Source organism: Clupea harengus, chromosome 2 (assembly GCF_900700415.2).
Source record: "Clupea harengus chromosome 2, Ch_v2.0.2, whole genome shotgun sequence".
Lineage (NCBI taxonomy): Eukaryota > Metazoa > Chordata > Actinopteri > Clupeiformes > Clupeidae > Clupea > Clupea harengus.
Window position 1 is genome coordinate 5,345,297 of NC_045153.1, and position 14,520 is coordinate 5,359,816.

General features: G+C 40.9%; 1 long non-coding RNA gene across 1 annotated transcript; it reads left to right on the plus strand.

Annotated features, from left to right (window-relative positions):
- The first annotated feature begins 3,542 nt into the window (after window positions 1-3,542).
- On the plus strand, window positions 3,543-3,980 carry LOC116223684. The gene is made up of 3 exons (XR_004165222.1): window positions 3,543-3,566; window positions 3,753-3,848; window positions 3,941-3,980. It is a non-coding gene; the product is annotated as an uncharacterized LOC116223684 (long non-coding RNA).
- Window positions 3,981-14,520: the final 10,540 nt, after the last annotated feature.

A 14,520-nucleotide genomic window follows, 5' to 3' on the forward strand; every position in this document is an offset into this window, starting at 1 on the left:
CAAACCATGTGCCATTCTAAGCTAAGGCCCAGGTATATTAGGCCCACAATCACGCCCCTGTTGTTAGTGTTTGCTATTTTAATAGGATGTACATCCATCTGATTTTACTACTGTGCATTTAATAAACATTGTATTTATATTTTTATACCACGGCCTCTGCCTAAGTTCTTTTGATTGGACAGGAACTGTGCAGGGAACCTAGTCCTAATTATAGTATGCTCAACTGAGGGTCTCTCACCCCATCTGTGAGTGGCGTAGTCGGAAACAACTAGCATGAGACCTGGTCCTAACATTCTCTGAGACCATTTAATGCTAAGTGCACCACCCCGCCACACACGGATAATTATATTACAATACACGGGCTCATCTATTCAATCTTCATATCAACCACTTCATGTCTTGCAGTGTGTGTGCACAATAAACACCGTCATCATTGGAACTTGACATCCATTCTTGTTCTTACCGGACAATCTGTGGCGATTGTCACCTATTCATTATATCAGCATAGAGTTCCTTTTGGGATTTATTCAATCACATAGCCTATCCCCTATTTTATAACCAGCATTTGTCGCAAGTCAGCCAACGTGGTTCTGTTGGTCACTCTGGCACGCCCAAGCTGATGCCACAAGTGTTCAATGGGGTTGAGGTCAGGATTGCAGGCAGGCCATTCCATCCTCTCCACTCCCAAATTCTGGTGGTAGTCTCTGATAAACCCCGCTCTGTGGGGGCGAGCGTTGTCATCTTGGAGGATAGAGTTCGGTCCCAGACTGTGGAGATATGGGATTGCCACTGGTTGCAGAATCTCTGCTCGATATCTCTATGCATTGAGATTGCCTCTAATGATGACAAGCCGTGTGTGACCAGGCAGAGAAGATTTGGCACATTTTTCTTAACATTTTTCAAAACAGTAGCCAGTGCGCATGTCTCGAAGAAATGATAGGCTACAGATTATACCATATCATTGCCAACTAACTGAACAGTATACTTTATTCCTAGTATAGAGCTCAAACTGTAACGATATATCTGCTGGAGAGGCCACATCATTATATAAAACTGGACACTTATTAGATTTGTCCACCAGCCATCCGAACGACATGAGTCAGACATATCAGTCCTCAAATCAACCATGACCCCTCTTCCTACAGCGGACTCTCCGTGCTGCTCCAGCTGCTACAGACTGTGCTGGGGGGAAACAGGCTACTACTGACTATTCTGACATAATACAAAGTAATGGGAGTTCCAGCATAATTCCACGGGCATTCGAGTATTTAAGACAACAAATGCTAAATCTAACACAGCACAGTACAGTAAGCTATAGCCTACGCCAAGGCTAGAGACTTCAACAGATGTCCAGAAGCTCGACGGAGCTCAGTCAAATCCGGTGAACAGAATCGAACTATCCGAGCCACAAGCCCGGAGCAACACCAAAAGCAAGGTCGCTGTCTTAACGTCCCCCCAAACCGGAAAGCGATGATACCGATAACACGCAGAAAATTCCAAGTGGTAACGGGAAAATAATCAGCGATGCTGACTACGAAAAGAAACCCAAAGCACCGGAGTCAAGCTATCCGAAAACTTTTTTCTTTAGACTCAGTTATTTTTAGGTTTACGGTGTCCAGCATTGACTTCAGTTCACTCCATTTGAAGTTATCGAAGTTATTGCGCGACTGTCTTTATTAAAATAGACACTGTGCACCGTGTCTCCCTGGAGGGAGTGCAACTCGCATTCAAATGATAACTCTCCGTTTTAATTGGTGGATCAGAAACGAAAGTGTGTATTTGATTTGTTTGTGTCAGTCCAGCCCCTTGCATTTTGCCACGGAGGGAGCTTTCACTAACCAGTTCGGCGACGTTTCTTTTTCTCCGTCTGTGACATCGCGCCCCACCCCGCGCAACCCATATGCACAGACACACACGAACACACACTTTGAGAACCACTGGCATATACTAATACTATAGGCGCTTTCTATATCCATTGGTACAACTCGTTTTCCCCATATTAGTCTGAATCACATCAACAGATACTGGTGATATTCCCTTTTCATATAATAACATTACTCATATTCCCCATATTAATCTGAATCATATCACACATACTGGTGATATTCCCTTTCCATAAACTATCATTACTCATATTCCCTCATTACTTCTGATTCCCATGTTGTCCCTCACTCACTCCACTCACTGAGAACAGCAGACATTCAACAGGCTCTACACACCACAATAATAAGACTGTGCATACTGTTACAGTTAAGATCAGACAAGATCAATAATTAATTCATATTACATGTGTGTGATTTAAAAAACAAAAACTAAAACTCAAGTTTCAGTTAGAACAGCACAGTGTTAGTGTGAGTGTCTAGTGCATGTCTTTTAACTGCAGTTTAATGATGAACACAATAAAACACATGATATCAGTGTGATTGCATGTGACTTGTAGACACCTTATTCCAATTCTTATTTTTTTTCTCCACATTAATATTAAATTGTAATATGTCTACATATATTCCAAAATAGCTGTAAGCAAATTATTCCTGCAGACCACGCATGGAACGTGTTGCCTGTCTACTTTAACCTGAATTTCAGGATCAAAACCTGTGTGTACATCACTGATCTGGGGTCAGTCTCTGAGTCTCTGACAGGTACAGTCCACACCCACAACTGGGACTTTGAACTGAACTCCAGAGGAGTCATTGGCAGCAGTGATAGGGGAACTGGTCTGGCAACTACGGCCGACCAATCAGAATAATTCTTTACCATAGTCCCGCCCTCTGACTGACTGACACCAGAGGAGGAAATGAAGTTGCAGGTTGATTCTCCGTCCTCCACTAGACGCTGTCATGTTCATGTGGGAAACGTTTATTAGAACCTTTTTTAAAAACTGTGTTTAGACTAAAGAGGAAAACAGTTTTGGGCTTAAAGTGAAGCTGGTGGAGGCTGAAGTTCTTGTGGATTCAAGTTTGAAACAGGGAAGACTCAGAGTTAGGGACTGACTCGACTCAGACTGTTGAAAGTGAAGCAAATCTGCTCAAACAGCCTTCAGACAGGACAGTGTAGTTGTAAAGACAAAATGGCGTCTAAACTTGAAGAGGATCTCTGCTGTCCTTTGTGCTGTGACTTCTTCAAGGATCCTGTCCTTTTGACCTGTGCTCACAGTGTGTGTAAAGCCTGTCTGCAGCAGTTCTGGGACACCAAAGGATCTAGAGAATGTCCCTACTGCAGGAGAAAGTGCTCAAAGGACTTCTACCCTCCTAACATGGCGTTAAGGAACCTGTGTGAGACCTTCTTACAGGAGAGGAGTCAGAGAGCTTCAGCAGGGTCTGAGGTGCTCTGCAGTCTGCACAGTGAGAAACTCAAGCTCTTCTGTCTGGAGGATAAACAGCCTATGTGTCTGGGGTGTGTCGAGACTCAAAAACACACAAAACGCCACAACTTCAGTCCCATCAGATTGAAGGCAGGCACTGGACTGAAGGTAAGAATCTACTCTGGTAATGACTGGAGATGGGCCTCTAAAAAACACAAAACCTACAACTTCAGTCCATCATGAGGCTGCACTAGATATTAAGGTATGAATGCTCAGATGAGTTTAATAATGCTTACACATAATGTTATCTATAAAGATTTAATAAAAAATGAAATATGCAGATGCATGCCTCCATAACTACTCAATGTCAACACCAGTAGAGTGCAAAATCTTTACACCTGTGTTTACTGCAGTACTTGTTACCCAGTAAAGTGTGTGTGTATTTCAGGAGGAACTCAAGATCAAACTGGAGCCCCTAAGAAATAAATTCAAGACCTTTGAAGAAGTTAAACTCATCTGTGACCAAACAACAGCGCACATTAAGGTGAGATATGGACCCGATTGAAAAGACGCAGGAGTTTTCATTTCAGCAACAAGAAAAATAACTTTTTTATTACTGTGTGTGTGATAATCCAGACTCAGACCCAGCACACAGAGAAACAGATCAAGGAGGAGTTTGAGAAGCTTCACAAGTTTCTACGAGATGAGGAGGCAGCCAGGATAGTTGCACTGAGGGAGGAAGAGGAGCAGAAGATTCAGATGATGAAGGAGAAGATTAAGAAGATGAGCAGAGAGATCTCATCTCTTTCAGACACAATCAGAGCCATAGAAGAGGAGTTGATAAATGATGACAACACATTCCTGCAGGTAAGAACTGGTCCTGTTTTTCTTTTTTCCTAAAGCAGTGTCTTTAACAGGAGTAAATCATTTCTGATTCCAATAATAAAACAGGTTTATACACTGTATGTATGGAAATTATAATAATATAGGGTTCCATGAATGGGTCAGTGGCTAAAAAGCTATGCATTATGTAAACAACACACTCAGGATTACAGGTTCTATAGTAGTTTATAATAATCTGACAAACCAACACACTTAACCATAGACGGCAAGTAATACTGATTTAGAAGTTCCTGCTTTTCATATTACTTGATATATTAATTAATGTAAGTGTTGAGATCCTGGAAACATTACTGGCATTGATAGTTTGCTTAAGTTTCCTTTAAGTGATTAGTGTAGGAGAATTTAACGTCAAGCGTTAATGTCAATGCTTTACATCTTTTGTACTTTGGTGTTTTCACAGAACTACAAGAGCACAGTGGAAAAGGTGAGTGATCTGCCTCCTGTCTCTCTCTTCTCTGTGGTTCTGAACCCAAACCCGCAGCAGCACTGACTCCTGAATGTTATTCCAGAGCCCAGTGCACACTGCAGGATCCAGAGAGGATTTCAGGAGCTCTGATCAATGTGGCAAAACACCTGGGAAACCTGAAGTTCAGAGTCTGGGAGAAGATGCAGGAGATTGTTCAATACAGTAAGTGTATACATCCATTTCAAACACAACAAACACACACACCACACACACACACACACAACACCACACACACACTCACATAGAGACAGACAGACGGATGGATCGACGGACACAAGTTTATTTATAGAGCACATTTCATACACGGAGGTAATTCAATGTGCTTTGCATAAATAAGAGCAAAACTAACCGACCAAAGAAATATATCCCTTTCAAACGCAAATACACCTTTACATAGGGAGAAAGAGAGAGCGACAGACAGACAGACAGACAAGCAATTCAATGTGCTTTACATAAATAAGAGCAGAAAGAACCTCCAAAGAAATCTGAAGACAAGTGAAGAGATCAAAAGAGGAAGGGGAACTGGAGGAGAGCGGAAGTGATGAAGAGTGTGTAGACGCAGGTCTACGGGTGAAAAAGAAAATTAGTCAGAATTGTGTGGGATATTTCAGTTGAGTTTAAGAATTGATAAGGATACAGTAAAGCTAAACAGAAGACATTGTTAAAGTGAGTTGAACGCAATTGAACAAGTATTATTAAGGATGCTCCAGTGAACTGTTTCTCCAGTAAACTGTAATCGTTCTCCCATGTCGATAAACGGAGGAAATGTCATCTTCCATTGCTATGGATGTGCCAGGGTGTGTGGTATTGCAGCCTGTTTTCATGGCTTTGACAGCAAGATACCAGTACGCTTAAGACATTTCTTTTGTCGTGCATGACCAACGTTTTCTTTTAGGAGTGCAACAATGTTTTTTTTCCTCACTGATGGACTAAAGGAAATGTAGGAACTGTGTTGCTCCTGCCTGAACTCGATTAGCTTACTTGTCTCACCCTACTGTTTTGAAAAGACTTCATATGGGATTGTCCAATACAGTGAGTTCTGACTGAAACAGACACAGACAGACACACAGACACAAAGAAAGAAAGAGAGATAGAGACAGAGAGAGAGAGAGAGAGAAAGAGAGAAAGTGAGAGAGAGAGAGGGATTAGAGACAGAGATCCACAGATCCTTACATTTAGTTTTAGACTAATTTTAGACAAAGACACACACTATCACAATGACGCTATAATAATCATCAAATGTTTTTCACCTTTAGTCTGTGCATTTATTACGTTATTGGAAATTGGTCTCATGCATTAAACCATTTTATCCTCAGAATGTTGCAGAAAGTTCCATTGAATTGAATGGATCATCACATTCTTTAAAATGTGTGCTTCTGATTCCGCATACCATTCCTGTTCACTTCTCATAACGAAGTTCACTCAACTGAAAATCAGGAAGTAGTAACGTTGACAGCTGATGCTGAATCTTTAAAGTTCTATTTGTGTGAAAAACTATTTCTTCATCATCAGATGAGTGTAGGCAGCAGTTGGTGACGTGTGTGTGAACTGGTAGCATACACTTCAAAAAGACAAAGCAATGATCATTATGCCATTATCTGTAAGACACTTTCAAAACACTAACCTGGTACAGCGTCTGGAATAAAGGTAATTGTAGAAAACATGTTAACTATGTGTCCTCTGGCCATGATTAAGACTAAACTATTTATTTCATGTAAGTAGGCTAGCTAAGGTTTCATACAATGCCATTGATTAAAAACAGCTTATGTAGCCAATGAAAAATAGCATATAAATAAATAAAAGTAGGCCTTGATTTTTCAGTCTCTCTCCTCTGAAGATGTCATACTTTCACGAGGGAAGGCGAAACCCAATGTATTCTCAGAGTAAACCACTCGTTTAGCCAATTTGGTGGAACCTCTGAGACGTTTTGGGACAAATTCCTTCCTGATGTTATGTAAAAATAACCATCCTGTCTCAGCCGTGAGAGTAGAGAAGTATAACCAGAAGTAATAGGTACATGTACATGATCATCCGGAAAATGACATCCGGAAAATGAAAATAAAACAGTGAGAACATAGAAAAAACTTAAAGGATGATGACTATAAGATGAATTAAAACAAAATGAAAGTGTTCAGTTTAGAACTGGTCGCATCAGATATGTAAACACAGCATTCCTTGCCGATTACTTTGCAATTGCCACTCTGTGAAGCGAACCGGAGATCTGACTCCATACGTTTTTCATTTTTTTAAACGCTATATTTTGTACATTACCAGAGCCAAATTCTCACTATCATGAGGGTTGATGGGAGGCAATATGGTTTGCTGGGAGGCTAGCTTCATCACGACAGAGAACATTATAACATAGATTAACTACATTTTGACAAATGTTTCCTTTCTGGATACCAAGTGTAACATGAACTGGTCTCCAAATAACAGCAACAATTATAACTAGATATAAGATGCATTGAATTATCGACTATGATATACACACACGCTATGTTACGACCTAGCAATGGACTCTACAGCACCCCTCGAACCACCAGTGCTATCTGGGAGCACTTTATAACCAGCCCAGCTGATTATACAAGGCCACAATAATAAGGCAGGGATGTGAAACACCTAACAACATCAGTAATGCATAACCATATGCATCTCAAACATCCCTTTGTGACCATGTCTGCCCAGACCCCCCCAGCAGTGGATAATACACAGCCACAACCACCAATAACGGCTGTGTTCAATTAAAAAACACCATACACAAACAACCACCCGACTGCCAAGCAGATTACAGAAACTTTGAGTGAAATGATTTGCCAGGACCTCTTGCCCTACTCAGTTGTTGAAAACACGGGTTTCCGTAAGCTCCTAACTGTCACTGCACCATGCTACAGGGTACCCTCACGCATGCATTTCTCACGTACAGTTGGACCAAACCTGTACTGTGATGTTAAAGCAAAGGTGAGGAAATCCTTGTTAAGCATGGAGGGCGATGTGGTTCGCTGTACCACAGACATTTGGACAAGCTGGCAGGTTCAGACAGTTCATTCAAATTTGATTAGTTAAAATAAAAATAAGAAAGAAAGTGATGAACAAGTACAGTATGGGGATGTGAAAATATGTTTCATAATTTATTTAATAAATCAATAAAATAAATCAATGCTTTGAAAGCACACCAATTGCATTACCAATGAATATTAGGCTAAAAAATACATGTGCCTGATTTAACATGACTTCCAACATGTGCCACACCCACTTCTGGCCTTCTATCTGAATCCAGATACAAAGACCGTAAACTCCTAACTGTCACTGCACCATGCTACAGGGTACCCTCACGCATGCATTCCTCACGTACAGTTGGACCAAACCTGTACTGTGATGTTAAAGCAAAGGTGAGGAAATCCCTGTTACGCATGGAGGGCAATGTGACATTTGCATTACCAATGAATATTAGGCTAAAAAATGCAACATGTGTCTGATTTAACATGACTACCCGTATATATTCCACACCCACTTCTGGCCTTCTATCTGAATCCAGACACAAAGACAGATTATTTTGATGGTTTTAAAAGATACAATTACAGATACAGATAATGACCTCTAGTTTGTATGTGTGTATGTATTTTGTGTGCTCTTTCCACCTAAACCATTTGTGTTTCTCACGTTGCAGCTCCTGTGACTCTGGATCCCAACACTGCAAACCCATGTCTCATCCTGTCTGAGGATCTGACCAGTGTGAGACGTGGTGATGAGAGACAGCAGCTTCCTGATAACCCAGAGAGGATTGATAAGTATGGCAGTATCCTGGGCTCTGAGGGCTTTAACTCAGGGACTCACTGCTGGGTTGTGGAGGTTGGAGAGAACACATGTTGGTTTGTGGGTGTGATGACAGAATCTCTCCAGAGGAAGGGAAACTTTACCTACATGAGTGGACGGTGGCTTGTGTATTATAAAGATGGTAAATATGGAGCATATTCTACACCACAGCCCTCCACTCTCCTCAGAGTGAAGCAGAAACTCCAGAGGATCAGAGTGCAGCTGGACTGGGACAGAGGAGAGCTGTCATTCTCTGATAATAACAGACATCTACACACTTTCAAACACACTTTCACTGAGAGAGTGTTTCCATACTTTAATGTTGGCTGTAATCTCTCTCCTCTGAGGATGTTACCAGTGAGAGCTTCAGTGAAAGTAGAGCAGCACAGCAAGAGATGATGTCACTTCCTTTGGCCAGGTTAATAATGACTTGTTCATGCTGTTAAAATGTCTTCATGCATTAACCATTCTGACTAATTGTGGTTGTATGGTTAGTTGCCTTAAGAAAATCCCAGAGGTCTCACATAATCTGAGCTCTGTAAATATGGCAAATTGAAGGGCAAATATCTTTGACAGAAATGTGTTGCAAAAGATATTCCAAAACAACTTCCTTTTTTTTTCTAAACGTATGATGATGGTGACGCAACATGGTTACAGAATTGCCCGGCCTGACAGAAATGTTAATACTGCTTTTTGCAAACATTTGATTCCCATTTATTTTGATTTAAACTTTTCTAAAGAGGCAAGTCATTCTCATTATGACCGTTTTGTAAGCAATTATGTATAATTTCAGATTTTAAAGCCTCCTTTTAATGACGTTCTACTCGTTTGTATCCAAAATGAGGGAAATTCACAATAAAATAGAAAAATAAAACATACGTACAACTAGTTCATATCTACATCTCAGTATTAGTATTAGTATACTATTAGTATTTTGTGTATTTAAGATAAGATAAGATACGATAAAATTGTATTAATCCCGTTAGGGAAATTCAGGTGTCATAGCAGCAAGATTTATGAATGGAAAATGTACAATAAAATAGAAAATAAAACATACGTACAACTAGTGCATATCTCAGGACTATTTTTAATTTTTTCATTGGCAATGTCTTTAACAATGAACAACACACATTGACAATATACATCAAATATGAATAATAAAATCTGTCATTTTACAAGATAATAACTTGTTGTGTCTTCGGTCAAAAATGACTGCTGTGATTTATGCATTAAATGTGACATCTGACAACTTCACTTTTTATTAAAACTTAGACATTTATTTCAAAGGCCCTTTCATTTTTGACCAGAGACAAAACAAATGTAAAATTATTTGAAAACTACTCTTTGACTCTTAATATGATTAATCTTATCCATTCGAGTAGGCAGGGTGGAGGATGTCATGAGTCCTTTTGAGTTTATTAAGAGTTTTTATTACAGATTGTGTCACACCATTGTGCACTCCCAGATATCATCCTGTCTGAGGATCTGACCAGTGTGAGACTCAGTGATGAGATACAGCAGCTTCCTGATAACCCAGAGAGGTTTGATGATGATGTTAGTGATGAAGACGGAGGTGAAGGCAGTGATGAAGATGGAGGTGAAGGCAGTGATGAGTGGCAGCAGCTTCCTGATAACCCAGAGAGATTTGATAAGTATGCCGACATCCTGGGCTCTGAGGGCTTTAACTCAGGGACTCACTGCTGGGATGTGGAGGTTGGAGAGAACACATGGTGGCTTGTGGGTGTGATGGCAGAGTCTCTCCAGAGGAAGGGAGACTATAACTCCATGAGTGGTCTGTGGCATGTGTGGTATAAAGATGGTGAATATGGAGCATGTTCTACCCCACAGCCCTCCACTCTCCTCACAGTGAAGCAGAAACTCCAGAGGATCAGAGTGCAGCTGGACTGGGACAGAGGAGAGTTGTCATTCTCTGACCCTGATAATAACACACATCTACACACTCTCACACACACTTTCACTGAGAGAGTATTTCCATACTTTGATACTGGCTGTAAACTCTCTCCTCTGAGGATGTTACCAGTGAGAGCTTCAGTGAAAGTAGAGCAGCACAGCAAGAGATGATGTCACTTCCTTTTGCCAGGTTAATAATGACTTGTTCACAGTGTTAAAATGTCTTTATGCATTAACCATTCTGACTAATTGGTTGTATTGTTAGTTGCCTTAAGAAAATCCCAGAGGTCCCACAGATGTCACTTGATCTGAACTCTGTAAATATTGCAAATTGAAGGGCAAATATCTTTGACAGAAATGTGTTGTAAAAGATATTCCTCAACTACTTCCTTTTGTTTTCTAAACGTATGCTGATGGTGATGCAACATGGCTACAAAATTGACCGGCCTGACAGAAATGTTAATAATGCTTTTTGCAAACATTTGATTCTCATTTATTTTGATTTAAACTTATCTAAAGAGGCAAGTCATTCTCTTTATGACAGTTTTGTAAGCATTTATGTATAATTTCAGATTTTAAAGCCTCCTTTTAATGATGTTCTACTCGTTTGTATCCAAAATAAGGGAAATTCACAATAAAATAGAAAATAAAATATACGTACAACTAGTGCATATCTACATCTCAGGACTATTAGTATCTTGTGTATTTGGCAATGTCTTTAACAATGAACAACACACATTGACAATACATATCAAATATGCATGTCATATTTTCACAAGATAATAACTTGTTGTGTTTTCTGTCAAAAATTACTGCTGTGATTTGTGCATTAAATGTGACATCTGACAACTTTACCATCTATTAAAACTCTAAGGAGTCTTGGACATTCATCTCAAAGGCCCTTTCATTTTTGACCAGAAACAAAACAAATGTAAAATTATTTGAAAACTACTCTTTGACTCTTAATATAATTCATTGTATTCATTCAAGTAGGCAGAGTGGAGGATGTCATGAGTCCTTTTGAGTTAATTAAGAGTTTTTATTACAGATTGTTTCAAACCATCATGCACACCCATATCTCATCCTGTCTGAGGACCTGACCAGTGTGAGAGACAGTGATGAGAGACAGCAGCATCCTGATAACCCAGAGAGATTTGATGAGTATGCCAGTGTCCTGGGCTCTGAGGGCTTTAACTCAGGGACTCACTACTGGGATGTGGAGGTTGGAGAGAACACATGGTGGAATGTGGGTGTGATGACAGAGTCTCTCCAGCGGAAGGGAAACTTTACCTCCATGAGTGGATGGTGGTTTGTGTGGTATAAAGATGGTGAAAATAGAACACGTTCTCCACCACAGCCCTCCGCTCTCCTCAGAGTGAAGAAGAAACTTCAGAGGATCAGAGTGCAGCTGGACTGGGACAGAGGAAAGCTGTCATTCATGAATTCATTATTTCTGCCATTGACTCTTGTTTAGTGTTTGGTGGATTGGATGATTGAAGTTTAAAGAAACAAGACATATTGGCAATTTAACAATGTATTCATTTAACAAACAGGAGCCTCAGTAGCGTGTGGAAGAACCATACACAGCCACAACAGCCTGGCACCTCCAACTCATGCTGGTCACCAGCCTGGTCACACACTGCTGTGGGATGGCATCCCATTCTTCAACCAGTGTTAAAACGGCTGCCTCCACCAGCTGCATCCAGCTGTGCACCCTGCTGTGCAGGCCACTCACGGACCTGGGGTCCAGCAGATGTCAACCAATCAGTTGATCCCAGGATTCCGTGGGGCTCGTGCACAGCGGATTTTTACTGACCATTTGGTCAACTCAAGACAGTTTCTAGTTTCAAGGTCCCCCTTTAGTTCATGCCCTGACATGCCCCTCATTCCCCCTCTCCCCTATATAAGCTTAACACACCTCTGGCCAGCTGTGGGTCAATAGAAGCTGGAGAGGAGCGTCAAGTAGTTGGACATTCGCGATCATTCATAGGCTACCGTGCGTCATTCAAGAATGTAAGTGTTTGTTATGTGTGTCATTTAGCTATTTAGTCCGTTCATGTCATTGTAGATAGTATCTGTTATTTACATTCATCATTGTCATCTGTAGCATTCACATTTCACCCCGAGGCCAGTTCAACCAGTTACTGTTGTTACGGAGATATGGAATGTTTCACCGTTACACGGCACGGTATTAAAGGGACAGATTCGTATTTATAGCCGTAATATTCATCGTGTATACTGTGATAACTTAGTTCTCATTAAATAAGGATTCACTCCAGAGGACCATCTTCAGTATTTTAATATAAGAACGCACAGAGGTTGTAGATAACATACATCACTCAGGTTAGGTCTCTGCTTAATCTACTGTCAATGTCTTGACCTCCAGGGTTAACTGTACCTCCTGATGGAGTGGGGTGGTATTGCAATAGTATCTATATGAACCAGATAATCACGATACCACATATACTATATTCATTCTTGTTGTATAATTGTTAATATTTGTATATATTTGTTATTCATGTCATTCATAGAAACCACGGATTCATGTGTGATAGAAGTCCTTTACACGTGTAACCGGGTAGCTTTAGGACCCAGGAGTCCTTGGCAGCCCATGGCTGACGTGCCGTTTCCTTCAGACCCGCGATAGTTTAAATTGGCACGTAGTACTGGAGGCAATTGTTTGTTCTGCGGTTTACCTAACGCTTTAGGCATTGGCTCCGTGTGGTCTCAGGTAGGCTGGTAACCCTCATTATATTTGTAGTAGTTTGCATGTTTTTATGGTGTGATGGCTTGATGTAGCTTAATGTGTATTTCCCACGTAGCGACAGCCTCCTTCGCTTGACACGACGGTGGACAAGCGTGGAGTAGCGGGGTTAGAAAATCAACAGCCCTCGGTATGTTTTGTTAAGTCATTCAGAACATTGTGCACTGTGGACATTTATTGTGGACATTTATTGTGATATTGTTATTTGATGTGGACATTTATTTATTCATTCATTCATTTGTAAATATGGCAGGTTTGGTCCTCCATACACTGATGCTGTGTGGTTTGTGTAGTTAATGTGGATATTTCTGCCGCAGGTGGTGTCCGGCGACTGCCACTGTTTTTCCCCTATTAGTTTTCCATTGTTTGATTTCTTTCTGTTTTGTTTGTTTAAGGGGCTGTTTTGTGTGCTTATTTGGGGGTTTATATGCATTTAGAGCCTTGATTAGGCTAGGCTTACTAACCTGGCGACGCATTTTTACACTTTGCACGGAGTGTTTGTCCTACAATGCCTAATGTTTGCAGTGATACTTAGATGTGATATGCAGATAAGAGTTGGTGTGGTTATATATTTGTATTCCTAAATCACGTGTGTTGTAGCGTTCCCCAGGTTGGGAGTTCACCAAACCATGTGCCATTCTAAGCTAAAGGCCCAGGTATATTAGGCCCACAATCACGCCCCTGTTGTTAGTGTTTGCTATTTTAATAGGATGTACATCCATCTGATTTTACTACTGTGCATTTAATAAACATTGTATTTATATTTTTTATACCACGGCCTCTGCCTAAGTTCTTTTGATTGGACAGGAACTGTGCAGGGAACCTAGTCCTAATTATAGTATGCTCAACTGAGGGTCTCTCACCCCATCTGTGAGTGGCGTAGTCGGAAACAACTAGCATGAGACCTGGTCCTAACATTCTCTGAGACCATTTAATGCTAAGTGCACCACCCCGCCACACACGGATAATTATATTACAATACACGGGCTCATCTATTCAATCTTCATATCAACCACTTCATGTCTTGCAGTGTGTGTGCACAATAAACACCGTCATCATTGGAACTTGACATCCATTCTTGTTCTTACCGGACAATCTGTGGCGATTGTCACCTATTCATTATATCAGCATAGAGTTCCTTTTGGGATTTATTCAATCACATAGCCTATCCCCTATTTTATAACCAGCATTTGTCGCAAGTCAGCCAACGTGGTTCTGTTGGTCACTCTGGCACGCCCAAGCTGATGCCACAAGTGTTCAATGGGGTTGAGGTCAGGATTGCAGGCAGGCCATTCCATCCTCTCCACTCCCAAATTCTGGTGGTAGTCTCTGATAAACCCCGCTCTGTGGGGGCGAGCG